The 26551-nt window shown below is 55.0% G+C and overlaps 1 pseudogene across 1 annotated transcript; it reads left to right on the top strand.

The window, feature by feature from the left end:
• The first annotated feature begins 24875 nt into the window (after window positions 1-24875).
• On the top strand, window positions 24876-25627 carry LOC307176116 (phosphoethanolamine/phosphocholine phosphatase-like; annotated as a pseudogene). The gene has a single exon. The product of its transcript is annotated as a phosphoethanolamine/phosphocholine phosphatase-like (transcript).
• Window positions 25628-26551: the final 924 nt, after the last annotated feature.

Raw genomic sequence — 26551 nt, 5'->3', positions numbered from 1 at the left:
GTCATCCTGACTGTGGTCTAAAGAGATGCTGCTGCTTCTGAGCATATTTTTTTCTAGAGGAGAAAAACAGAGATGTTGTAGAGAGCATGACTTGGACTAACAGGCAAAGGCAAGTCAGTGCAGGCCTGCGAGAAGGGGATAATGTCTCCCAGATCTTTATGGACTGTAGACCTAGCACCTCCCCAATCAGCCCCAGGTGGAGCAGAATTAAGACATGCAAGAAGTGGACTTGGGTCAGACTGCAGCTTTGTGATTGTGCACAGAGACGGCTGACTGTTTCCCAAATCCAGGGTTCTAGAACTGGGGCCTCTGGAAGGCATAGGCATTCAGGAATATGGTGAAGTGCTTATGGAAGAGTAGATAGCAAAATGTAAGCCTCATCCCAGAGCAAGATACCATGCAAGATAACACAAGACCCCCAGTCCAGAAGTAGCACAGACATGACCTGCAACTGACACTCAGACTTGCTTCTCCCACGAGCGGCTGAGGTAGCAGAAGGCTCGGCTGAGGCAGCTGAGCAGGCTGGGTCTGTACCCCACGACTGGCAGGGCAGAGCATGCTTGAGCCTTCAACTAGCCTCTGTGACAGATGCAGGGCCGTGACCATCTTTATTTCCCAGGGACCATCTGCTGTCTCCTCATTCTTGGGGAGGCTGAAACAAAAACAAACTTTATGAAATTACCTGAGCTTTTGTGTGTATGTGTGTGTATTACGTGAGTGTGCACAAGCATGTGCATGTTTGTGCTGTCTGCGCACAGGTCTGTGTACACCTGAGTGCATGTGAGTGTGTTTACGTGCAGGCAGGCACATATGTGTGTATGCACGTGTTTTTGCATGTGCAGCACGTGTGATTGTGTGCATGTGACTGCAGTGCATCTTTGCATGTGTGTGTGTACATGTGTGTGAATGCAGGTATGCTTGGGCATGTACGTGCACATGTGTGTGTACACATGCATGCTGTGGGGGGATGAGGAAGGCATGGAGTTGTTGCTTTCTGGTGCCACCTTCCCCCACCCTCCCTTTTGCTGTTGCCTCAGTGCTGTGTGGTGAAGTGTAGAGACTCAAAAGGAGGATCACTACCCCCTACTGTGAGCGATCTGTCTGCTCATCCTCATGGTCACCCATCTGTCCAGTAAACATCCCTGAGCCTGTGTCATGTGCTGGGGCCTGGGGTCCACAGTGAAGCAGGCGTGTGCTCTCAGCTCTGCTCGGCCCAGCCGGGCATGGGGCAGAGGAGCTGCAGGCCAGGTGTGTCTGCGGAGGGAGAGGTTACCTCTGGCTGGTGAGTCAGCGGAGGTGGCAGCTGAGCTGAACTGAAGGAGCAGGGTGGACGGAGCTCGCTCTAGAGGAGGGTGGGGGCAGGAGGCAGGGGAAGGGGCTGGGTGCCTGGCTCGCAGGGAGGACGCATCACAGCGGGGCTGCAAGGGTGGCCAAACAGCTAGCTTTGACTTCGTTTTATACACAGAGAGAACAGCTTTGGAACCAGAGTGACAGGATCAGGCCCACACTTTTCCTCTGGTGGCGGCTGAGGGGTTTGATGGCAGAAGAGAGAAGATGGGCCGAGGAACAGTGGTGATGGTAGGGGCTGTGCCTCTGCCAGGCTTCCAGCCTCTTTGTGGTGGTCCCTTGGGTCCACAAGGTTAGCAAGCACCTTGCGTGAGGCCGGAATGGGGCTTCCTCTTCATTCCCTCTTTCCCAGAAGTAAACGCAACACAGTTTGGAGTTGATGAGACTGAGGGGGCCATCTTGCGGGAAAGGCAAGCGTCAGCATTGGCTGGGGTGCCCGCCCGGGGACAAGGGGGACGCTGAGCCAGACTTGCAGACCCCAGGGAAGGACACAGTGTGCTCAGAGAGGCAGGGAGAGTCAGGAGAGCCAGGTGTGCAGAGAAGGCTCAGCCGAGGGGGCCCTGGGGGCTCAGGCACTCAGGGAGTGAGGGGAGGGGCGGCCAGACAGCCATGAACGAGGCCCAGGGGTGCTGTGTGCAGGGCGGACACACAGGGCCCGAGGCTGTTCTGTAGGGAAGGTCTCCCAGCTGCAGTGGGCTCTGGAAATTGTCTGCGGGTTGCCGCGCCTCCTGGGTCTCTCCGGCCCAGGCCTCAGCCGGGAGCTGCCTGTCCAGCCTGCCCCGGCTCCACCTCCAGACTGCGCAAGGCTGGGCGGGTGGGACGGGCTCCTCGTGCCTCGGTTGCCATGACCTGTGACGTTTCCTTTCCAGTTGCCAGATTCATTAGAAGGTTATGTAGTTTGTTGCGTTGTATTGCGCCGCCCGTTGGCTTAGGGAAGAACTGCCCTTGTAGGTTGGCCTGCCAGGTGTGCTACTTCAGAGCCTCCATCTGACATACTCTTCCCGGCCCAAAATGCAAACACAGCACACACTCCCTGTCTGGTCTGGGAATGATGACACCTCATCTCTCGCCCCTCCTGCCCTGTCCTGCCCGCACTCCAACCTCCTGGACACTTCGGTTCCCCATCTAACTCCCGACCCCTCCAGCTGGCTGGGGACAGGCAGCCTCATGAGACAGTGCACACAAAGTTTTCTGGCCGGGCCTTGAGGACGGGGACCAGGTCCCACCTGTGCCAAGGAAGCAGGCGTCTCACCCAGATTTGCCTCCGGGCTCTTGAAGGTGGACTGAAGGTCAGACAGTCCAGAGGCCAAGGGCCCCAGAGGAGGAGGGTGTGGGCCCGGGTAGACCAGGAGCAGCTGCCCCTCTGGTCAGGCGAGTCCAACGGCCCAGGGCTTTCTGGTTCCTGGGGGGAGGAGAGGGCAGAGGCAGTGGGGACCCAAAGACAGGTCCTGCTTCACCTCTGGATGGATCCACTTAGCTGAGCCCAGGAGCCCTGGGTGGAGGGCCAGACCCTGGGGTGTATCCACCTGCCAGGAGAAGGCTGTCCCCCTTCTCTCTTCAGTGGCCTGAACCCGCCTGTGTCTCTGGGAGCCCAAGCAGGTCTCGTAGGCAGCCACCCCGGGGGTGGAGGTGAGGCTTCAGGACTGGTGGCCCATCTGCCTCGGAGGAGACACAGTCAACAACCCCTGGACACCTCCCTGAGTCTGGAGCCTTATCCCTTATGTTGGTCCCAGCCCTTCCTGGCGTGCTGTCAGGAGGGTACAAGAGTGGCACCAAGCCACATCTCACCCCAGCTGCCCCCCCGCCCCCTCTTCAGTCTCCCGTTTCCCACCCAGCCCTGACCCAGCAGCAGCCCTGCCCCGGGCCAGCCTCAGGTGTCTCTGGGCCTGGAGCTTGCCTTGCCCCTGTGGACTTCGTCTCTAGAGCCTCGGGGCTCCCTGCAGAACAGCGTGGGTCTCGCTCTAGTTTTCTGGCCTGCTTTAGACTTTTCTCCACTTTTTAAGCCTCTTGGCTAACTTGGAAGAAAATTGAGCATGAATTGGCTCATCAGGCAAGCTGATGTTTCTGCTGTGGATCTCCAGCCGGCCTTGTTGGTCAGTTAACTCTATCAGCTGCCCTGGCATGGTGAAACAGCTCTTTTCCAATTTGGCATTATCCGTGGCTTCTGAAAGTGTAAAATCAGAGTTGACAACCCAAAGCCGCCCTGATGCAGCCTGTCATTCCCTCCATGTTCATTAGCTCAGATGCCCCCCGCCCGCTCCCTGCGTGGGACCAGAGTGTGGAGGTGAGGCTGGGGGCAAGGAGGGGATCGAGCCCAGCAGAGAAATCCCTCATTTTACCTGTTTTGACTTTTGGCGTTTAATCCGACACTGGTTAACTGGGTCTGTTTTCTTGTCTGCTTCCTCCCCCTTCCCTCCTGCTGCGCCCCTCCCGTGGACCCCACTCTGCCTCTATCCTGTGGGCTGGGCCTCCAGTGGGCGCATCAGTTACAATGATATGTTTGAGATGCTGAAACACATGTCCCCGCCCCTGGGGCTGGGGAAGAAATGCCCTGCTCTAGTTGCATACGAGGTAGACCCCACGCCCACACCCTGCAGGCTGTCTGTGCTGCGGCCGGGCTCCTGTGTCTCTTCTGGGACTTGTCCATCTGTTTGTCTGCTGCTGTGCTGTCTCACTGTTTCTTTCTTTTCTCTGCCCCTATCATCTCTGCTTCCTTCCCAAACAAAGGGAAGCAGACACCACGAGGTGTCTCTGCACTGGCCCCTTGTCCCCCAGGGCTGTTCCTCTGAGCCCCCGGGGAGGCTCAGGAACATGGAGCAGGAGCCCACCATCTGCCTCTTCTCCTTCCCTTCTCTTCCCTAGAAAGGAGGGGACAGACCAGCTTTTTTGACAGAGCCTGTTTTTGTTCTGAGCTCAGGACCACACTCTGTTCCTCTGTCCCCTAAGCCCCTGATGTGGGTGGAGTTGTCTAGCCCTGAGGGTCTGACCCTGGGGGAGCAGCGGCCTGCAAGGCCTCTGCAGGGTGCACCTGAGGAGCCCGCCCCCAGCCCCACATGTGCAGAACTTCCTGGGCTGGGGAGGGAGTGTTTTCTCTAGGGCTTCATGAGTTCATGGAGCCTTAAGAAGGAAGGGTGCTGGAGAGAGGCATCCTGACTTCATTCCTGGGGCTCCAGAGGGCCCTGCAGGATGAGAACAGCCTCTGGGGCCTGGGTGGTCCCATGTCCCTTCCACCCTGCTGCTGAGGGCCCAGCAGGCTGAGCTGCAAGGAGGGGGGTAAACTGAGGACACCGCCAGGCCTCTCTCCCGAGTGGGCGAGCAGGCCACATGGCCCCATCCACAAGCCTGCTCCCACCTGCACCTGCATCCTCCGTCACCCGGTTGGTGAGTAAGCACCTTCCATCCCTCCAGCGCTCCACCCTCTCAAGAGCCCTCCTGCAGCCCTCAGTGCTCCCGAAACTCAGCCAGCATGTGTCTGGGGCCTGACTGCTGTCTCTCTCTCTGAGCAGGCTTCCCACCAGAGCTTTCATCTTTCTGATTCTGTTCACGCTGTCTGTCTCTGTGCTCCGATTCTGGGCTTGCATCTATCCCCTGGCTCAGCACAGCCTCTAGGAGCTAAGTGGCTCCTCCAGGCGATATGCAGACGTCTTCCTTGGTCCTCCCCTGCCCGACATGTGAGTCGAGCCTGCCTGGAGGCCCTGCATGAAAGGCTGTAGCTTCGTCCCCAAGGAGAGCTGTGTCCACACTGACACCTGGGGCCAGGGTGGGCAGCCAGGGCTGTGACGGGGTAGCCTTTGGAGTTCCTCCCCAGGTGTGCTGGCCAACTCCAAGGTTCTGGCAGTGAAGAGACCAGGTGAGGCCTCATGGTGGGTGGAAGTGGATGGGCTTGGTGAGCTGGGGAGGGTCCAGGAGATGCACAGAGCGCCATGTCCAAGAGGGTCTAGGCCCAGGCAGAGACTCCTGTATGTTTGCCCTGGTCTTGCCCCTCTGCTGCTCCCTGAGATTCCTGGCTCTCTGGGGCCTGGGCAGTCAGAAGGGGCTCTGGTAAAGGTGCCCCGGACGGAGCTCTCCTCTCTTGGAAAACACCTGCTTGCCCCTCCTTCCCGCTGGCCCCTGACTCCCTGACTCTCCCCTGGCGTGGAACCCCTCTGCCTCTCCCACTGCCATCGGTGCTGGTCTGCAGGGACACCATGCTCTGGGAAGCTGTGTGTGTCACACAGGTGACCAGCAAGGTCCTAGGACCATGATTGGAGGTACTAAGTGGGGCTTTGCCAGCATTAGGGGACAGAGTCTGGGCTCGTGTCTCTAGCCACCTGCCCTCCATCAGGCTGAAGACTGGATTTGGTGCCAGGATGCTGGGGGCAGGCCTGGGGGCAGAGTGGCCCTACCCAGAGAAGGGACAGAGAGGCTGCCCTGTCACAGGGTGCAGGCTTGGCAGAGGGCAGGCAGACCCCAGGGAGGGGCCCTGTGCCCCCACCTTTAGCTCCCATCCTGGATGGGAGAGGACAGGGGGCTCACTTGGCAGGTGAGGTGGCCCCCCGATGCTCAGGATGTTCCAGACACACCTGAGACCCTTTTCCTCCTGGAGATCGCATAAGTTCTCAGAGCCTCAGGGATACACCTGTCTCCAGCTGCTCTGTCCTGGAAAATGGAAGAGAGGAAAGGGGGCTGTTCTCTTGATGGGGAAACAGGGAGCAAGCTTGCAGGGCTCCCAGTCTGGTCCGAGCACTTGTGTTCCTGTGGGATGGCCCTGGGTCCCCAGGCAGCTGGCTGAGCCTGAGGCCCTGTTCAGTCACATCTGTTTGGGTCCTTCCCCTTGGAAGGAGCTGCTCTCTAAGGCTTCCCTTGCTGCCTTGGGCTGGTGGCATCAAGCATCTGTTCCTGGCCCCCTAGCTGGGTGGTGAGAGGCAGAGGCCTTCCCGGGGCTGCGGGTCTCCTCACTGGGAGCTGACCTCTGAGCCTGTGGTCTTGGCTGCCCCACCCCTCGTCCAATGCTCCTGTCCTTGGGCTGCCTCTGGCATCCTGCAGCCAGCTCAGACCCTTCTTCAGCCTAGGCCACACACTTGTTCTGTCATGGGCAGTGGGCAAGGGCCCCTCTGGCTGAGACATGCCTGTTTTTTCAGAGGGATCCAGGCTTATGGCCTGGCCCCATTGTACAAGATGTACCTGGACTTCTACTTTTCTGCAGCCAAGGGAACCCTCAGTTCAGATGAGGGTGGGGGTCCAGGGGTAGTGTGAATGCTGGCAAAACTCCCATCCATCCAACCTCTCTTGGTCCTGGGCACCTGCAGGAACCACCTCTGGGAGGCCAGCCCAGCCTCCAGGGCCCTCGAGCACTGTGTAGCCCTGTGGCGGGGGGACCCTGGGAGGCCTGCCCCTGACCTGCCCCCCTTGTCCCCAGCGCCTGGTTCATATGAACATGCCCATCTCCAACGAGGACATGACCGTCCACTTCACGTTCACGCTGATGGTCCTCATCCGGACCGCACTGGAGATCAAGCTGGCTCCAGGTGAGCAAGCCAGCCTTGAGGGAGGGCACAAAGCCAGGGCTGTGTGACCGCCCCAAAAGCCACCCCAGGCAGCTGTGCAGGGGTGGGAGGAGGGGCCTGTCTGGACTGGATGGAGAACAACTGCCCCTGGTACTTCTGTCAGACTGACCTTGTCCCCCGAAACCATCCTGCACGTTAGTGCTGCAGTGATCCCATTTTCACGTGAGGAAGCTGAGGTGGAGTGAAATTGAATGACTCCAGATTTCCCAGAGTTCTGCAGTGTTGGAGCCAGCGTCATATGAGCCAGTACCCCTTATGGGGTGAATAGTCTGCCCCTTCCCCATAGTGAGCCCAGTTCCCCCATCAGGCCCTCACCAGAGTTACTGGTAGAACGACACAGCCTGAGCCAAATCAAGAAGGAAATGAATCTCCCACTTCTCCTCCCCTCCCCACCGCATGTGATGACAGCTTCCCCTTCGCAGAGAAAATGAGTCACCAGAGGGGCCTTCCCCCCACATGGCCTTCCTCCCTGCATCCATGCCCTTGAGCTCCGCCCTCTCTTGTGTAACAGATGAGGAGAGCCCAGTCCTCCCGCTTGCACACTCTGCCCTGTTTTCATCACCTACCCAAGGATGTCATGACAGAAATTCTGTATTCTATTTCTTGCCCTGTCAACTTTCTCTCTCTGCTGGATTATTTCTATCAATATGTAAATGTGCTGTTATTTTCCCTATTTTTAAAAAGTTTCTCTCTTCCCCCTCCATCGACTTCTCTCTTTTTCTTCTCTCCTTCTTAGCCACAGGAGACACAGGTCTGCATTGTCTCTGATTTCTCCTTTCCTAGTCTGCAGTCCACGTTTCACAGTGCAAAGCTTTGCTGGAACTGCTCTTGTCAAGCTCCGCAGGGACCTCCCCTTCTCAGCCTTTGCCTTAAGGACCTGTCCACAGCCTTTCTGCAGTTGTGACTCCCTTCTGTGTGACACCTCTTTTTCTGGCTTCTCCCAACCTCTGAAGGTCACTGTGTGCCTCAGGCATACATTCTCACCTTTTCCCATGGCTTTCAATGTTGTGAATTCCAATTTTGTATTTTTAGTTCAGACCTGCTCCTACACCCCAGGCTTATATACCCCACAAATTATTCACCGTCTGTACTTGGAGGCCCAGTGAGCATCCAGAGTTCACGTGCTGACCCTTCAGTTCCAGATACTCCCCAGATTCCTCCCTGTCTCCATCAGTGGAAACTGCTGTTAGAGTTGCTCATGCCAAAACTTTTGCAGTCATTTTTATGTTCTACTTTTTTTTCTTACCCTACTTCTGATCCATATCTGAACCCTTGTAATATCTTCTGACTCCACCTTCAAAATACACTCAGAATATGATTACTTGTCTAACCTTTCCTACTGCCACCTCCTGGTCCAAGTCACTCTTGTTCTTCTTGACTGCATTGTTGCAGTAACCTTCTAACTGGTCTGCTTCTGCCCTTGCCTCTTTCAGTCTACCTTCAACACAACAGCCAGAATGATCACGTTAAAAATCAAACCAGTAAAATTATTAAACCTCTAGCTAGCCTGATCGTGAAAAATAGATAAAAATAACCAATATAAGGAACGAAAGAGGGAATATCACTGTAGATCCTGCTGACATTAAATGGATAACAAGGAAATTTTGTAAACAACTTTATGTCAATAACTTCAGTAACTTAAATGAAATGGAAAAATTCCTTGACACAAACTATGAGGCTCATTCAAAAATAGATAACCTGAAAAAAAAGGAAATAGACAACCTTAGTAATACTGTATATATTAAATAAATTAAATTCATAGTTAAAAATCTTCCAACAAAGAAAATCATGGGCCCGATTTGTTCCGTTGATGAAGTCAACCAAACGTTTAAGCAGGAAATAATTCTATACAAAGTCCTCTAGACAGTAGAAAAAGAGAAGGTCTTTCCCAATTTATTTTACGAGGCCAGCATTACTCTGATACCAAAACTAGACAGAGACATTACAAGCAAAAAAATTACAGACCAACATTCCTCATGAATACGAACAATAAAATTTTCAACACAACTTTAGCAAACTGAACATGGTGATTAAAGTAGGGTTTATCCCAGGAATGAAAAATGCAAGGTGGGTTCGAGTTTAAAAATCAATCAAGGGCTTCCCTGGTGGCGCAGTGGTTGAAAGTCCACCTGCTGATGCAGGGGACATGGGTTCGTGCCCCAGTCCGGGAAGATCCCGCAGGCCGCGGAGCGGCTGGGCCCGTGAGCCACGGCCGCTGAGCCTGAGCGTCTGGAGCCTGTGCTCCGCAACGGGAGAGGCCACAACAGTGAGAGGACCACGTACTGCAAAATAAAATAAAATAAAAAATCAATCAATATAACAATATATAAAGGAGGAAAAACTATATGATTATCTCAATAGATGCAGAAAAATCTTTGACAAAATTCAACATCCATTTATGATACATAAATTCTATATAAACTAGAAATTAAAGCAAACTTCCTCAATCTGATCAAGGATATCTATGATAAACCTACAGCTAATGACATGCTTAACAAAGAAAGCCTGGCTCCTTTCCCCCTAAGATCAGTAACAAGGCAAGGATGTCTCCTGTCACCATTTTTGTTCAATATCATACTTGAGGTTCTAGCCATTGTAACAAATCAAGAAAAAGAAATAAGAGGTGTACCAATTGGAAATAAATAAATAAAATTGTCTCTATTCATGATTGACATGATTATCTATACAAAGAATCTTAAAGAATCAAATAAAAAGTTAATAAAACCAAAGCATCTACAAGCCTAGGAATACCAATGATTGCTGGGAACCACCAGAAGCTAGGAAGAGACAAGAAGCATTCTTCATTAGAGCCTTTCAAGGGATCACAACCTTGTCAATACCTTGATTTTGAGCTTCTGGCCTCCAGAACTGAGACAATATATTTCTGCTGTTTAAAGCTGTAAGAAGAAGTTACTAAAACTAATACCTGAGTATAGCAAGGTCAGTATATGAAAAGCAAATGTATTTCTACAGATTAGCAATTAACAATTGAAATTGAAAAAGTTCCATTAAAATTGCACCAAAAAAATCAAATAACTGGCTAACTCTAAAAATATATATGCTAGAGTGTATGCTGCAAATTTCAGAATATTGACCAAGGAATCTTCCTTAATAAATAAACCAAGCACTATATCATGTTCATTCATTGGAAGACTCAATATTGTTAGTTCTCCTCATATTGATCAATAGACTCAGTGTTATGCCAATCAAAATCCCAACAGGATTTCTGGGTTGAAATTTATAAACTGATGCTAAAATATACGTAGAAAAGCACACAAACTTGAGTAACAAAAACAATTTTGCAAAAAGAATAAAGTATTTTAGCCATTTAAAGAATGGCAATATTAATATTAATATTACTGATGAGAATGCAGAAAACTCGAATTCTCGTTTTCCTAGTGTGGATACAGTGGTACTGCCGCTTTGGAAAATAGTTTCACCATTCTTGATCATGTGGCCCAGCCATCCCACTCCTAAGGGAGATGACATGAAAGCATACACGCACACAAAAACCTATACGCTAAAGTTTGTGGCTTTATTCATAATCGCGCCAAACTGTAAACAACTCAACCATCAGCCAAATGGTGACGGATAATCAAGCTGTGGTGTGTCTGTGCGATGAGACGGTTCTCACTCAGCAACAGAGAAACAGGCTACCAATGTGCTTGACGTGGGTGGGGCTCAGATGCATCGTGCTGGGTGAAAAGTCAGACTTGACAGCATGTTGTGTGAAGCCATTTGTATGACATTCTGAGAAGATGAAACAGTTGAGACAGAAAACACATCGTTGATGCCAGGGCCCTGGGAGAGGGCGAAGGGGTGGACCACAAAGGGTACGGAGGGAGCTTGGCAGGGGTGCTGAGCTCCTGCCTGGATTGTGATGGTGGATCCACGGTCATATGCATTTACCAAAGTTCACAGAGTGGAAGAACTAACAAAGTGAATGTTTATGTACGTAAATCACACTTTAATAAACACGATGTTTAAAAAAAGATGGATCAGAGTACTTTATTCCTCAGCTTGGACCCTCTGCTGCTTCCTGTCTCAGCGGCCCCCACCTGCACATCCTCTCCCTCTGCTCCAGCCTTGATTTTGGCTCCCTGCCCCCCTTCAGGGCCCTGTGAGCCCTTTCCTGACCGTTCTGTCCAAACTGCAGCCCTCCTGATAGTTCCTGTCCCTCCCCTCTTGGTTTTTCCTGTATCCAACATACTGGATTTTTAACTTACTGCTACTTTATTGTAGATTAAAATCATGTAACTCCACATGGGCAGTTTCTTTTGATTTTGTTCCATCACCTAGAACAACACCTAGTGTTCGGTGGGCGCTCAGTAACTTTTATGGAATGATTGGTGAATGGTTGGAACACTGCCGTGTCCCTTCCCAATCCCATCGCCACCCACGCCTACACGCCCTTGCACCCTCGCCACTGGGCGGGTCAGCTCCCACACCTCTTTAGACAGGTTCTGGCGGGGAGCTGTGTGACCAGCCTCCAAGGCAGTGTTTCTCCCCCGTGCACCTTTCCTCCAGCATGGGGTCTCTCCCCGCCCACCCCAGCTCTGCCTGTTCCTCCAAGGGGGCTGTGGGATGGCTCCTAACATCTCTTCTCCCTTTCCACCCTTATCCTGCCCCAGCTGGCACAAAGTAGCATCAGTGTGATGCAGAGTTGAGGAAGGGCATTTCCTCTGTGTGGGCCAATTTGCCCCAGAAGACCCTGGATTTACTGGTGCCACCCCATAAACGTAAGTAGGGTGAGAAACTCCCCCTGTCCACCCCTCTTCTGTCGCACCCAGAGGCAGAGCAGGGAGTCCTGGGTGAGGGCAATTGTTGAGTCACCTTAGAGAGGAGAGCTCACGTCCTTGATAGGCCAGAGCACTCGTCTCCAAGGTGGGTGCCAGGGGCTGTGGGAGGAGATGTCTGGGCCTTATTCCATTGGGCAGAGTCACCCACACTCCTAGTGTAGGGAATTCCCTTCAGAAAATCCAGAGAAAAGGTAGGGAGATGCCTACAGTTGGAGCTGGCAGAAGGATGAGGTGTCTGGGGTTAAACTGAGCTGTGCTGTGTTGGGTGGAGCCCAGCGGGGCCTAGGAAAGAGTCAGTGGAGCTCCAGGTGGGCCAAGCCCCACGGTCCTGCCCGTGGGCCCAGGAGTCCTCATGGTGGGTGCTGGATCCTCACCCCAGCTCACCCTGCATGTCCCCTTTCTCTTGTATTCCCTCCCTTGCCTGCCGTGCTCTCCAGCCAACGAGATGACAGTGGGGAAAGTGTACGCAGCTCTCATGATATTCGACTTCTATAAACAGAACAAAACCACCAGAGACCAGATTCACCAAGCTCCCGGAGGCCTGTCCCAGGTACCAGGTTCCAGGAGTTCCAGGAAATAACCCCGAGACTCTGCCACCTTCCACTGTTTGGCAGCAGAGGGGACCCAGCCCCTTCTTGAAGAAGGTGCAGTGGGAAAAGGAAGATGAGAGGTTCTTGCGGCCATCTCTCTGGCCCACAGAGTCAGAAACCCCATATAGCCTGTGCTTCCGTTAGTAGGAGGTGCACACAGGCAGGGCCCAAAGAGGTTCAAACCGACTGCCCAGGGTCATGATGTGTCCCACTCATGCCTCTGGCTGGGATAGTTTGGAGGACTTTCTTCCAGAGGTCATCCTTCAAAGATGATGACTTCACCACACAGCCAAAACCTTTGGTGACCGTGTGTATACTCTCATCTATAAAATTGTCCTATGTCCAGCACTCAGGACATTCACCCCCAGGGTGCGAAGTGTCTGGTGTCCACACTCTAGCCCTGAAATCTCCTCTAAATTCTGCTCAACCTGGGACTCTGGCAGCCTCTACCAATCAATCCAAGTTGATAATGAGATGAAATCTTGTTGCCATTTGTAATCAGATCCAGTCCCCAAATTGTGTAGGAAGGGAAACTGAGGCTCCAACAAATGAAATGACTGTCCTGAAGTCACTTACAGGCCAGACTGGGAATGGGCTTCTGATGGGCAAAGGGCAGGCCCAGGGATCCCCATCCTGCCCTGGGGGTTCCAGACAGGTGGCCGAGCACCTCGGTGCCCAGGATCCATGGGGCGTCCCCGGCCTCAGAGACCCTCCTCCTGGCGCCCCTTCTGCAGATGGGCCCCGGGTCCCTGTTCCACCCTCTGAAGGCCACGCTGGAGCAGACGCAGCCGGCCGTGCTCCGCAGAGCCTGGGTTTTCCTTCGGCAGAAGAGCTCCGCCTCCCTCAGCAATGGCGGGGCAGTTGTGAGTACCACCGGGCAGGGCGTGGGGCCTTGGCGGGAGGAGGGCAGGGGTCCCCCCAGGGCTCCCGTGGGCAGTGCCCCAGGACAGGGAGCCCTCGGGTCTCACCGCCACCCAGCCACACCCACCTCCACCCAGACGCTTCGCGGTGGGTCCAGCTGGTCCAGTCTGCCGCCGGAGCCGGTTGTGTGGTGCGTCTGAGGCTAATTCCTGTAACAGTAGACAGGTGCTCTGACGGCACTGGGGTCACCTGATTTAGACAGTCTGTTATTCCATCCCATGCCTCCCACTGTGGGAGCCTGTTTCTCTCTCAGGTGAGGGCTCCCCCCTGCTTCCTCGCTGGCCTTCGGTGCCTGCAGACCATTAAGAAGGTATCTGTTTCCACCTCAGCTTCTCACCGCTTTTTGTTAACGGCCTGTTAGTGTTCTCATCTTCCTTTAAGACACTTTCCCTCTCAGATCTCCATTTTGATATTGATGTCTGTTTTGTAGACAAATTAGCAAGGTCTTTCCCTATCACGTAACTCTTGGTAACAACCCCAAAACCAAGTGATCCAGAATAGGCATCCCTGTGGCACTCTGAGGGGTGGTAGCTGGTGCCAGGCTGAGCCGCACTGGAGGGCAGAACCCTCTCAGCCACCTCCCCCAGTTAGAGGGGCGTGTCTCACATCTGCTAACATCCCGTTGGCCAAAGCAACTCATTGGTTGAGCCCAAAGCAGGAACGTGCGCTCTGTCTCACCGGCAGGGGCTGAGGGTGGGCCTCACAACCACTTGCCATCCTGGAGAACCACAAGGCCAGGCAGCAAGCATGGCTAGGGCTCCCGGTTTCTTTCTCTCCTGTGCATGTTCTGGACACTCTTTTTGAAGCCTGGTTTTGGGTCATGGACTGTGGATCAGATAGCTGCCATACTTGGGCAGCCAGCCCTAAGTGCTTTGGCAGTGCTTTGGGCCTGGGCCTGGGCCCGGGCCAGCTCCTGTGGGACCGGTGGGCCCAGGACAGCATATTCTCACCTCCTGTGTCCGGGCTTGTTGTGTGGGGAGGCCGGAGAACAGCCCGAGGGGAAGGGTTAGGGTGCAGGCGTTCAGGCCTCTCTTTGTGCCCCATTGGCCAAAGCAAGTCACCTCCCTAGCCCGAGCTCATGGGACAGGAGTTGACACTGTGACGGCACAAGTCCAGAGGTGGAGAGGCCACAGGACACCGGGAGAACCTAAGCACAACTGGTAACGCTCCCGTGTGAAAACCGCACTCTTGAGTGCATGCAGGCCCTGAGGGCTGGCCTCCCGGCGCCTGGGAGCCCCCGTGTTCCCACACTCTCCTTTCTCCATGCTGATTATGATCCCATTTGTGCATTTAAAGTTAAACAGTGGATTCTGAGTGTCCATGTGTGTGTTGGAGGAGATGGGGTGGGGAGGTGTCTTTGTGGACTGATCTGAGCCGGGCTTTTGGTTCAGGAAAATGAACGTCGCTTATTTCCAGGGTTATAATTTCTACACAAATCAGTTACCACCCTTTTTTGTTGCATGTGAGAGAGGGCCCAATCTACTGGGGCCAGGCAGTGGGGGCATTTACTGAGCCTTCTGATGGCTGGTGTAAGTGCCCACCCGGCCTCGGCATGATGTGACCTCAGAGGTGACCAGGCCTTGGGGTCAACATCCGTCCTCCTGGCCATGCTTCCTCTCAGGGTCAGCCTTTCCTGAGGCTAGAGCAGCTCCAGACAGCACAGTGCAGGGGAGATGCTTGCAACTTGAGAAGATGAAGGATGTTCTCAGAAACCCCAGTGATGGTGGGTCTGGTCATCAGCGTGGCCAGCTTAGGCCATCCGGCTTCACCTCTGAGCTCAGTGTGATTGTTGCCACTCAACCTGGGTGATGGAGAATGTATGTGATGCCTCATTGTACACGAGAACGAGCAGAAACACAGGCAAATGCTGGGCTGTTTTGGTGCCCCTTGGGTGACACGATAACAAAGACAAACACTGACAAGGAGAGGGCAGGCGGTTAGGTTGCGTGTGGTGGGGAAGGCCTCCAAAAGTGGTCTCACCAAAGGTGACACTTGTGCCTAGACCTCAGGGCAGGAAGGCCTCCGTGGCTGGGGTCAGGGGGGCTGGTGAGTAGCCGTGGGCCATCAGGGCTGATGGAGCAGCCGCGCAGGCTGGGTGCCTCACCCGTGTGCATGTGTGTGGCCTTGTCCCACCGCACATGTGAGCCCCTGTCTAGGCCAGATGTCCCCAGACTAGGGTCCCCTCTCTGCCCATCAACTCTGAGTGGGCACGACCATTGCTGTACCTCAACTGGAGAGTGGCCACATTCAAGGGGCCTCCTTCCTCCGGGCTCCTTCTAGCCCAGAACAGGGTCGGGGTGGAGGTTTCTGGCAGGTGGGAGCCAGGTTCTGTGGCCCATGGACCTCCAGGCCCACAGGACAATCCTCTCTCCTCCACACACATACCCAAGAGGGTGGCATCAAGGAGTTGGTCTCTTGGGCACTCAGAGGACCCAGGAGGTGCCCTGCGAGGTGACGACGCCCCTGGAGCGTGGCCACTTCACGGAGATCCCAGTGGTGCAGACAGGAAAACCGGTGAGGGCTCCCAGGGCTGGGGGCCGAGTGGGGGGTGGGGTGAGAGTGGGAGGGTGAGGGCGAGAGCAGGATTGGGGGAGGCTGGCATGGGAGAGAAGGTGAAAGTGGGATGGGGGAGGGTGTGACTGGGGGGCTGCTGTCCCCCCAGGCTGTGGTTGTCCAGATGCAGAGCATGGCCCTGAGAGGCTCTGACGGGGAGCCCCAACCCGGGCTGGAGAGCCAGGGCCTAGCGGCCTCCATGCCCTGCCTGGCAGCGGAGACTCAGGTGGGTGGTCTGGGAGGGTTGGGGTCATGGGAGGGGGGTTGGGGGTGAGGAGACTTGGCATGGGGGAGCTTGTGTCCCACACGTGGGCTTTGCTGGGGTGGAGCCTCCCTGAATGCACTGTAGCCTGGACACCACGGCCCTGTTTGGAACCCTCAGAACACGATGCTGGCCTCGAGAAGTGTGGCCAGGCCAGGAAGAGTCCCCACTGCCTCGTGTCACTGACCCAGCCCTTCCCTGTTTCTGGGACACGCCTCTCCCATTCCAGCTCTTCACTCCCCCAGAAATCACACACAGGGCCTCCTCAAGCCACCCTTTTCCCTCATGTCCTCTCGGAGGCCCTGGGGGTGACCCTGCTCCCTCTCTGGACACTAGACGTTCTTTCTCTGGGACTCGCTTGACCACCTGGCAGGAAGCCCCTGGCCAGGGGGCTGCAGCACTGTTTCCCAGGCTCAGCCCCTGGGTTGAGCATTCCTCTTCCAACCCCTCACTCCCCCGTCTCTGCCCACTGCGCCTGGTGCCCTCCTGGCCTGGCCACGTCCCTTCGGTGCCATGCTGGCGCCTCTTCTCCCTCCTTGACGCTTGAGCCCGAGCAGTGGCTCTGGGTGAGCCCATTTCCGTGGGTTGTGCTTTCAGCCCTGGGGGAGCAGCCTCACGGTGCTGGATGGACGGAAGGGCTGGCACAGTGGTCTCACCATGGCTGCCAGGGCAGCTCTGGGCCCCACCCAGGATCCTTCCAGCCAGGCCAATAGCCTCCCTCTTCCTGGCACCCTCCCTGTCCTGTAGGGATGCTGAGGCCAAGAGGCCTCCTGGGCCCTGCCCGGCCTGGGAGAGACAGACAGGCACACAAACAGCATTTTGTGCAGAGTGCTTCTGAAGAAGCGGTGGGTCTCGGGTGGGCAAGAGCAGTCCAGGGAGAGGGAAGGGCTTGGTGGTCCCTGATCCCCAGCCCCGCAGTGGGCCTCCCCAGGGACCCTGCCAGACCGCAGGCAAGGCCCTCCGGGGTGCCATGCTCCCTCCTGCCCCCCAGCTCCCTGGGGCACAGCCTCCCTAGTCTGGGGAGATGCCCCAACTTCAGGGATAGAGTCCCAGGCCCATTCTTCCCCATGGGACGAGTCCTGTGGTCTGCCCAGCCCCCGTGTCATGGTGGCTTCCCCACCGCCCTGGGCCTCCCTGGACCCCACTCTTCAGGCCGTGCGCCCACCCGTGTCCCCGCCTGCAGCCGACCCCAGACGCCAGCCCCATGAAGCGCTCCATCTCCACTCTGGCGCCCCAGCGCCCCACCCCCGTGGCTCGTCTCTGCAACGCCGCCCTGGACCACGCTCCGGCCAGCCAGGCCGCCCCCCACCATCACCACCGCTGCTATCGCCGCAGGGACAGGAAGCTGAGGTCCCTGGAGAAGGGGCCCAGCCTGTCCACAGACACAGATGGCAGTGCGTGTGAGAGGTCTGTCGAGGGGCGGTGGCTCGAGTTGGGGGTTCAAGAGCACATGGGAACCCTCTTCCTTTCTGCACCTCACAACCCCACAGCCAGCCCTGAGCCTGAGACCAGGCAGGAGCACCCCCCAGCTCTTCCCTGGGACCCTCTGCTGGCCCTGGGGGGCCAGGCCGGGGTGGGGTCTGTCTCGCTGCCGGCTTGGCTGTGCTGACTTCTCCTCTCCCCCGCGCCAGCACCTAACAGCGCCGCGGGGCCAGGGCCGCCCCCGGGGGGACGGGACAGCAGGCTGCCGGTGGGAGCGCAGGCAGGAGCGGGGCCGGTCCCAGGAGCGAAGGCAGCCCTCCTCCTCCTCCGAGAAGCAGCGCTTCTACTCCTGCGACCGCTTTGGGGGCCGTGAGCCTCCACAGCCCCAGCTCCCCCCCTCAGCAGTCACCCCCCACCCCCCGTCGCCAGACGCTGGGCAGGAGCCAGGACCCCCGAGACAGGTATGTGGGCCTCAGGACACCGCCTCGCCCGCGCTCGCTGGGGTCCGGGAGGTAGCCCCTTCCCGTCCTTGTTCCTAGGCCCAAGCCTGCGCTCCTTGCTTCCCGGGCCCGTCCGTCCCGCCGGGCGGAGCCCTGGCCCTCCCGCTGTCCAATCCCTTCTTTGCTTTCCTTCTGACAGAGGTGGGCTGGGCTGTGGTCTCCTGGTCCCTGGCCCTGTGCCTATCCCTTGCTGTCACCACCATCCCCAGACTGCCATCCCACCCTCCTGGGGCCGCCCCGGGTCCATCCCAGCTGCCCGCCCCCGCCCCCCGCCGTAGCTCTCCCTGTGCTGTGCTCTGTTCTCCCTGTCCTTTGACTGGGGTTTGCTGTGTTCCCGTTTCCTGCAAGGCAGTGCTTCAGCGAACGGGAGCCCCCTGCTGCCAACATCTGGTGCTAGCACCCGTGGCCGCGGCGGGCGGAGGCAGCAGCCCCAGACCCTGCTGACCCCCCGTCCCAGCATTGCCTATAAGACGGCCAACTCCTCGCCCGTCCACTTTGCTGGGGCTTATACCAGCCTCCCTGCCTTCTCCCCAGGCCGGCTTAGCCGTGGCCTTTCAGAACACAACGCGCTGCTCCAGAGAGACCCCCCTCAGCCAGGCCCTGGCCCCCAGCACTCGGATTGGCTCCGACCCGTACCTGGGGCGGCGTCTGGACAGCGAGGCTGCTGCCCACACCCAGCCTGAGGACACGCTTACCTTCGAGGAGGCCGTGGCCACCAACTCGGGCCGCTTCTCCCGGACTTCCTATGTGTCCTCCCTGACCTCCCAGTCCCACCCCCTCCGCCGGGTGCCCAACGGCTACCACTGCACTCTGGGGCTCAGCTCTGGCGGGGGCGGCCGGGGCGGCACAGCTACCACCACCCCGACCAAGACCACTGGTGCTAGCCGCACCGCGACCGGCGGGCGCGTCCCAGGTGATGAGTTTTATCATCCGCGCTGGGCTCCGGGGGCGCTCGGGCGCTGAGGCGGGGGCAGCAGCCCCGGGAGGAGAGCCTCGCCCCTGTGTCTCCTCCCTCACGCTGGGTGGAGCGGTTTGTAGAGGGATGTGGCTCCCCCTCTACCTCTCTCGCGCTGCCTCCCTGGGTCTCACAGCTCAGAGCCTACACAGGACGCGGCTGTGTGTGCTGAGCTGCACTGAGTGAAGGACCCACAACCGAGGTGTGTGCTGGGAACGTTTTGCAGGAGGTCTGAATCTTGTGCGGATCATCCTTCATCCAAACGTGTGGTGCAGAGGAGCGGGCGAGACCTCAGGACAGAGTCGGTGGTAAACTGAGCAGGTCTCGTCAGCCCCCGCACACCAACAATCCGGTGGCGCCCTTCGTACCTAAAATGGCAAATAGGCACTAGAAACACACGCCGATGCTCTGTCCTCTCCCAGACACAGTCAGCCCTGACAGGGACCAAATCTGGACAACGTTCTTGCTGTTGGTTTTGATTTTTATTCACGACACCCTTCACTCGTTTGTTGACTCTATATACTTGATCAGAAAATAAAAATAAAAAGAACAGAATAACGGGGAAGGGAATGTTAACATGACTGTAAAACATCAAACCTATAGGAGGATCTCAGCCTCTCAGGATGCGTGTTCTCGGCTTGCTCGAGGAGATGCTCTGTGTCCAGTCCAGGCGGCCAACCAGACCACCCCGGCTCCCGTGGCTCTCGACCAAGTGCCTGACCTCCTAGCCCCTCGCGCAGGCTCCCGGGGGCGGGATGGGAGACCTGTGTGAACTGCGAGTGGGCTTTGTGGAAACTATTCCAAACAGCAACTGAGTAGAAAGCGGATGTAATTGAGAACATGCAGAAAACATCCAGTAGGTCCGTCGTAGTTGGAATGAAGTGGCCGTTTGCCCTTTTTCCTCGAACCAGTAGAGGTTGCAGGGCATGTGTAGCATGGCCCGCGTGGGCCGGTCAGTCTTTCTACACCCGATTCTCAGGGACGGGGTGCCTGAGAGGCAGGGCGCAATCTCTGTAGTTGTGCAAATTTCTTTTCACAGAAGACTCATCAGGGAGAGGCTGGGGGGAAGTGGGGGAGATTGGATGGGGTGGGGGCAGGAGGAGTGCCTGCATCTGAGTAGGTGAGGGCAGCTGGGAACCAAATGGAAATGAGGCCGGAGTTCGGAGGAAGGAGCAGCTCAGCTGCAGCTGCTGAGCTGGGCATCTGAGCCCACACTCTTTCTGGCACAAGAGGTGGGAAAGCAGGCAGCCAAACAAAGTGTTGCTTCAAGGCCACATTCAAAAGAGAAAGACCACTGTTAGGATGTGGTGCATAAAACACTTTGTTTTGTGAACAAAAGGAGCATTTAGATGAGTAGATTCTGGTGTGTCCTCCATATTTTGAAATGTGAGATGATCTCTTTGCTGGATCATTTGAATGTTCCCATTGGCTTTTACCCCATGATTCTCCTAAAGAAACTTGGAGTGTGATGTGTGTGTGTGCGTGTCTGTGTGTCCCCATAAGTGGATGCCGTTAACCCATAGGGCTATGCAACAAGACACACGTTTAATATTAGAAATAAAACACACAAGACCGCCACCTGTTCTAGGGTTTGAGCATGATTGTGACCAAACCATTTTATAGAATTTCCTTACTCGAAGGCAAAACACTCTGAAACTTTAAAATAACAGAGTATTTTACTCAAATAAGATATAATTAAAAACGGAATCTTGGACTGTGCATGTCATCCCTGGCTCCTGTTGCAGAGCAGAAGGATGTGTATTTTGGTACTGATGTTTTGTCTCTGGTCCCCCAGCCCATATTATTTTGAGTGTATTCATTCTGTGCAGAACCACAGCTGCTTCCCCAGGCCATGTTGGGCAGAGAATCCACTTTTCCGGACCCACACAGCCATGCTGGCTTGTCTGGATTCTTCTAGACACTGGAATTGGTGAAAATTACAGAGAGCGGGGGATATACTGTCTTGTGTTCCCGACTCTGCGTTTTTGTTTCTGTACTGTCTCTTCTCAGCTGTCACGTTTCCCCCAAAATCTCACAGTGAGTTGCCAGATTTGAAGTGCATCAACCAGTTGTCTGCATCTGGAACCAGTCAAGCAGTGGCTGTAGTTTGAATAAGTTATGTGTGCATGTAAAATATATACATATGTACATATATTCAAGTATGTGCATGACATGTATATCTTCATACTTTTTGATAAAATGTATTCATTTGTTAATTTTTAATTATATTTGATATAAATCAAGGGTTTGTTCCAAAACTTTATATTTAAGAACAGTGTTTAAAAAAAACAAAAACAAAAAGGGAAGTCCCAACTATGCAACACAACTGGGACTTGCTTTAAAAAAAAATTCTGTGATTGACTAGTTTGCTGCCTGAGTAATATTTATCAGCCAAACTTTGGATTCTGCTATTGTTTCTACAATGACATTTTGTATGAAGCAAAGTCCTTGGATTAAAATAAAACTTAGCAAAACATCAAAAACAAAACCCCACCATGCTGCTGGGTGATATATGCAAGGGGTGCGGATCCAGGCGGATGAGCCATCTCTGTGGGTATGGGGCACGGGGGCAGAGTGCACAGGGCTCAGAAGAAGGTGAGAACCTCTTCAACTTGCTCTGCGACTGATAGGATGCAAGGGTGGATTAGACCCAGCTTCATGGTGAAGATCAGGGTAGGCTTGTGGCTGGAGGAGCCAGGATAAGGACTCACGGGGGATGTGGTTGTGTTTTAGGGTTAGGAATATAGTTTGGGAGTTGAGCAGGCATTGGCTGAGGTTTGGGGTGGCTGTGTTGAGTGGGTTAGTGGTTAGAGGTTAGAGTTAGGTTTGGGGTTGAGGTTGGGGTGTAAGTTAGAGTTGGGGTTAGGAATTAGAGGTTAGGGTTAGGTTACAGGCAAAGGATTTGTCTATATAACCACTAACAGTGTAGGATTATGTGGGTATAATAATTAAGGTTTTGTTTAGTTTACTGTACATTAGAGTTCATTTAGAAAAGGCATAATTGAACAGGCTTAGGTTTCAGACAACAATGAAAATTGTGGTTCTAATTACACTGGGAAAAGGGATTGGAGTAGGGTTCAAATTTTTAGTCTGTTCTGATATGGGCCTATATTTGGATTAGGGTTAAGGGTGGTGTAGGATCATGGTCAGGCTCAGAGGTTAGGGTTAGGGAGTAGAGTAAGGTTCAGAGTTAGAGGGTCAGGAGTAAAGATAGAAATTCAGGCTCAGGGCTCAGGGTTAGAATGTAGGGTCAGGGTCAGGGATAGAGGATCAGGGACAGAATTAAAGGGTACATTAAGAGGATGAGGGGCTTCCCTGGTGGCGCAGTGGATAGAACTCTGTGCTTCCAGTGCAGGGGGCCTGGGTCTGATCTCTGGTCAGGGCCCTAGATCCCACATTCATGCCGCAACTAAGAGTTCGCATGCCACAACTAGGGACCCCGCATACCACAACTAAGGAGTTGGCAAGCTGCAACTAAGGAGCCCACAAGCCATGACTAAGGAGCCCTGGAGCCACATCTTAGGAGCCTGCCTGCTGCAAACTAAGACCAGGTGCAACCAAATAATAATAATAAAAAAAAGAGGATGAGGTTTTGAGGGATTAGAGTTAAAGGATGCAGGCTAGAGGGTCAGGGTTAGAGGGTTAGGTTAGATGGTCTGAGTCAGGGTCAGGGTAAGGGTTAGGAGTTTACAGGTCAAGGTTGAGTATCTAGGGGCTAGGGGTTAGGAGTATTAGGGTTTCGGTTTACAGATGAGGAGGTTAGGGTTAGGGAGTTAACAGTAGAGATTTGGGCATTAGGGTTAGTGGGTTAGTGGTAAGCATAACTGGCCCATGACCCCCCTAACCCCACACCTCTGAGTCCTCTAGGATGGACAGGACTTGCCCTGGGTCACTCATGAGTGTGGGCTTCACCTGGACCGCTGGTTATCTACCTCCCATCCTGGAACCTAATAGCAGAAGAATGAAATGTCTGCTCTGGTCACTGACTGTTTCAGATCCAACTCAACCTCAGTCAACAGTTGTTAGGGCCTCAGAAGTCCACAGGGTTTCCTCCTACCATCTGAACTGGAAAGAGTAGTGCTGGCCCCACTTGGCCTGGGCAGCCCTGGTCCAGCACAGGCCTGACTGAGGTCATTCCATGGTCATGTTATGAATTTATACAGAACTTGGTGCAGCGACCTTCCAGCCCCCAGGTGCTGCCTCCTGAGGGCTGGTGAGGCCCTCCTGGGACTGCAGGCATCCTTTGTCCCATCTGAGTGGGCATCAATAGACATCAAGTCTCAGGACAGCCCTTGACCTCTGACCATCCAGGCAGTCATCTGTGGTCCTCCAGCTCAGGCCAGTCTGGTCCCTGTCAAGCCTCTGTGGCCAATTACTGAGTTGACCATGCTTCTGGGCAATTGAACAGCTACCTGGGCAGCACAGACAGCCCTTTGGGATGTTTCAGTTACTAATATCCATGTGGTTGAGAAAAGGGCCTCCCCCTCACAGGCTCATAGCCTGCCAAGAGAGATAATAACCATCTAAATATTTGAGTGTGTCCCTGACACAACAACCATACAGCAGACCATGGCCTTGCAATCCTTTGGGCTTCCAGCTGTAACAAACTTTTGATTTTCATACTCATTAAGTGTCAAAGATACGGGAGCAACTGGGCCACCCAATGGACAGTTGCACACTGAGGCTGCATGGTCTTGGAGAGCCATATGCACCCATGTGGGCTCTGAAAGCTGTCAATTATGGATTCTATGATATGGAATAATCCTTGAGCCTTCCACTGCTTCATTGAGCAAGAATTTCCTAACCACCATAGCATTTAGTCTCTGCTCTTTGTAAAAGAGGGAGGAGACTGGATAAATGAGCAATACTGTTCTTGGGGGATGGGTGAGTAATGTGGCCAGGGGGCAGGTGTGACTCCTGGGCTCCCACCACCAGAGACATCAATGAGGGCTGTGCCTTTTGCAAGAGGAAGAGGTTCTTGCTGTTGTGGGAGCAAGAGCACTGGGTGGGTGGCTGCAGCTCCTGACCCTAAATCAACCACTTCCTTTCTTGGTCTTCAGACCCCACAGCTGTGCAGTGGGCTGTCAGTGATGTGGAATCTGCCGCTTTCCCCAAGCCAGCTTCTGTTCTCATGCCAAAGTCCAGAACCTCAGCTTTCCTTTGGGAACTTCTTACCTGTTTCCAGTCCAAACAGTTCCAGAGGGCTGATGCTACATTCCATCCACCTTGAAGATGGGCATACGATCCACATCTAGCCAATCCCATGTTCCATCCTATGGGTGCTCTGATGGGTTCAAGGACAATGCTATGACCCAAACCAGCCCAATGACATTTATTTTATTTTATTTTTTGTCCATGCTGTGCACGCGGGATTTTAGTTCCCCGACCAAGGATCGAACCTGTGCCCCCTACATTGGGAGCGCAGATTCTTAACCACTGGACCACCAGGGAAGTCCCATCCCCTCATTTTCAAAACTGCTATGGATTTAAAGCACACAAGATGATTGTGGTATGAGTGGCCTTTTCAGTATGACTTCTTTGACTTAGAATGTTTTCAATGTTTATCCATGTTGTAACATGTATTATCAGTGCTTCATTGATTTTTAAAATTGTGGTTAAAAATACATAACATGGGGATGGGGGGCAAGTGGAGGGAACGGCCCAGATGCACATCATTCACGGACCCTCTGGACTGGAGGGACTCGTGACAGCCGGAGCCCAGAAATCCGGGGATGGATAAGACACAGCGTCCCCTCCAATTCCTGTAAGCACCCCTTGCTCCATCCTGCGCCCAAATACCTCAGCTAGGCCCTCTCCCCACTCTACACTCCAAACTCAGCCGGGACAGACCTCTGCAGCCGCAGCTCCCCACCCTGCAGGAGCAGCTCAGAGGTCCTGTCCCCCTTTCCTCTGAGGGCCTCTTTTGGGTGTCCACAAAAGTATTTGATCGCTCAGGACAAAGCTGGTAGAGGACAGTGGGATGGCTGAGCCGGGCGCGCCGCGCTTTCTCCTGACCTTCGACTTTGACGAGACTATCGTGGACGAAAACAGCGACGACTCCGTCGTGCGCGCGCCGCGGCGGGCCAGCGGCTGCCTGAGAACCTGCGTGCCACCTAGCGCGAGGGCTTCTACAACGAGTACAGGCAGCGTGTCTTCCAGTACCTGGGCGAGTAGGGCGTGCGGCCGCGGGACCTGCGCGCCATCTACGAGGCCATCCCCCTGTCGTCCGGCATGGACGAGCTGCTGCAGTTTGTGGCCTAGCAGGGCGCCTGCTTTGAGGTTATTCTCATCTCAGACGCCAACACCTTTGACATGGAGAGTGCGCTGCGCGCCGCCGGCCACCACGGCCTGTTCCGCCGCATCTTCAGCAACCCGTCGGCGCCCGACCCTTGGGGGCTGCTGGCGCTGCGGCCCTTCCACGCGCACAGCTGCGCTCGCTGCCCCGACAACATGTGCAAGCACAAGGTGCTCAGCGACTACCTGCGCGAGCGGGCCCACGACGGCGTGCACTTCGAGCGACTTTTCTACGTGAGCGACGGCGCCAACGACTTCTGCCCCATGGGGCTGCTGGCAGGCGGCGACGTGGCCTTCCCGCGCTGCCGCTACCCCATGCACCGCCTTATGCAGGAGGCGCAGAAGGCCGAGACCAGCTCCTTCCGCGCCAGGGTGGTGCCCTGGGAAACCTCCACCGAAGTGCGCCTACACCTGCAGCAGGTGCTGAGGACGTGCTGAGGACGTGGCCTGCCCGGGCCCGGGCGGGGTGGGGGTGGGGCGGTGGGGGTCGGGAAAGAGAAAGCTAATTTTATTACTCCCTTTCCCTTTCGTTTTGGTATATCCCTCCGGGATTTCCCGGAATCCCAGGTTGGTCCATTTGGGGACTGGAGGAGGGAGTTGGGAGCTATCCCCATCTGTGCAGTTAACCCAGCTCGGCTGCCTCCCTCAGTTCCACTGCAAGCGAATTCCGGAGTCTGGCCCCACCAGGGTGGCACGCATATCTGAGCAGGCAGCAGTGTTTCCAAAAAACTTGTCCTCCCAGCTGGGAGGACGGGGTTTCCTGTCAGGGTAGAGAAGGAACATGTCCCGCCGCGTTGCGGTTAACTGTTGCCTTGGGCTGCATGGCCTCCCTCCTCCAGTCTTCTGTCCAGGGGACCCAGGCCCTAGAATGTCCCACCCCCGACCTCCCCCGCACCGGACTCCCCGCGGAGAGAGGTGGCGCTCCTTGCCGACGGTCCCAGGTCTAGATCTTGCTTTACCTGCTGTGACCCTACACTACACTCCTTGCCCACAACCCCCACCCTGTCAGCATCCCCACAGGAAAAAAAGCTGGAGGGAACAGTCACCTGCTGCTGGTGGAAAGAGGTAGCACACTGTCCCGGGGCTCGTGTCTGGCCAGTCAGGGACCTCACAGAGCCCGAAGAGAAGATGTCTCCTTGCACCCCAGCCTCGTCTATGCAGCAAGAAACCAGGGACTTAACCAAAGTCCTCCACTGACTGGGCCCTCTGAGTGCCCCTCCTCCCGTATGGAACAGAAAGCCATGATGCTTTAAAGCAGAGCCAGTGGAAACCCAAGGCCCACCTCCCTCTTTTGGTGTTTCAGAGCTGTAAAGGAGGTGAAGGCGCAGAGGTGTGCAAGATCTCTCACGCTGCAGTCTGAGG

Source organism: Stenella coeruleoalba (assembly GCF_951394435.1).
Source record: "Stenella coeruleoalba genome assembly, chromosome: 17".
In the NCBI taxonomy this organism is placed as follows: Eukaryota; Metazoa; Chordata; class Mammalia; order Artiodactyla; family Delphinidae; genus Stenella; species Stenella coeruleoalba.
This window is presented reverse-complemented; position numbering and strand designations above follow the sequence as displayed.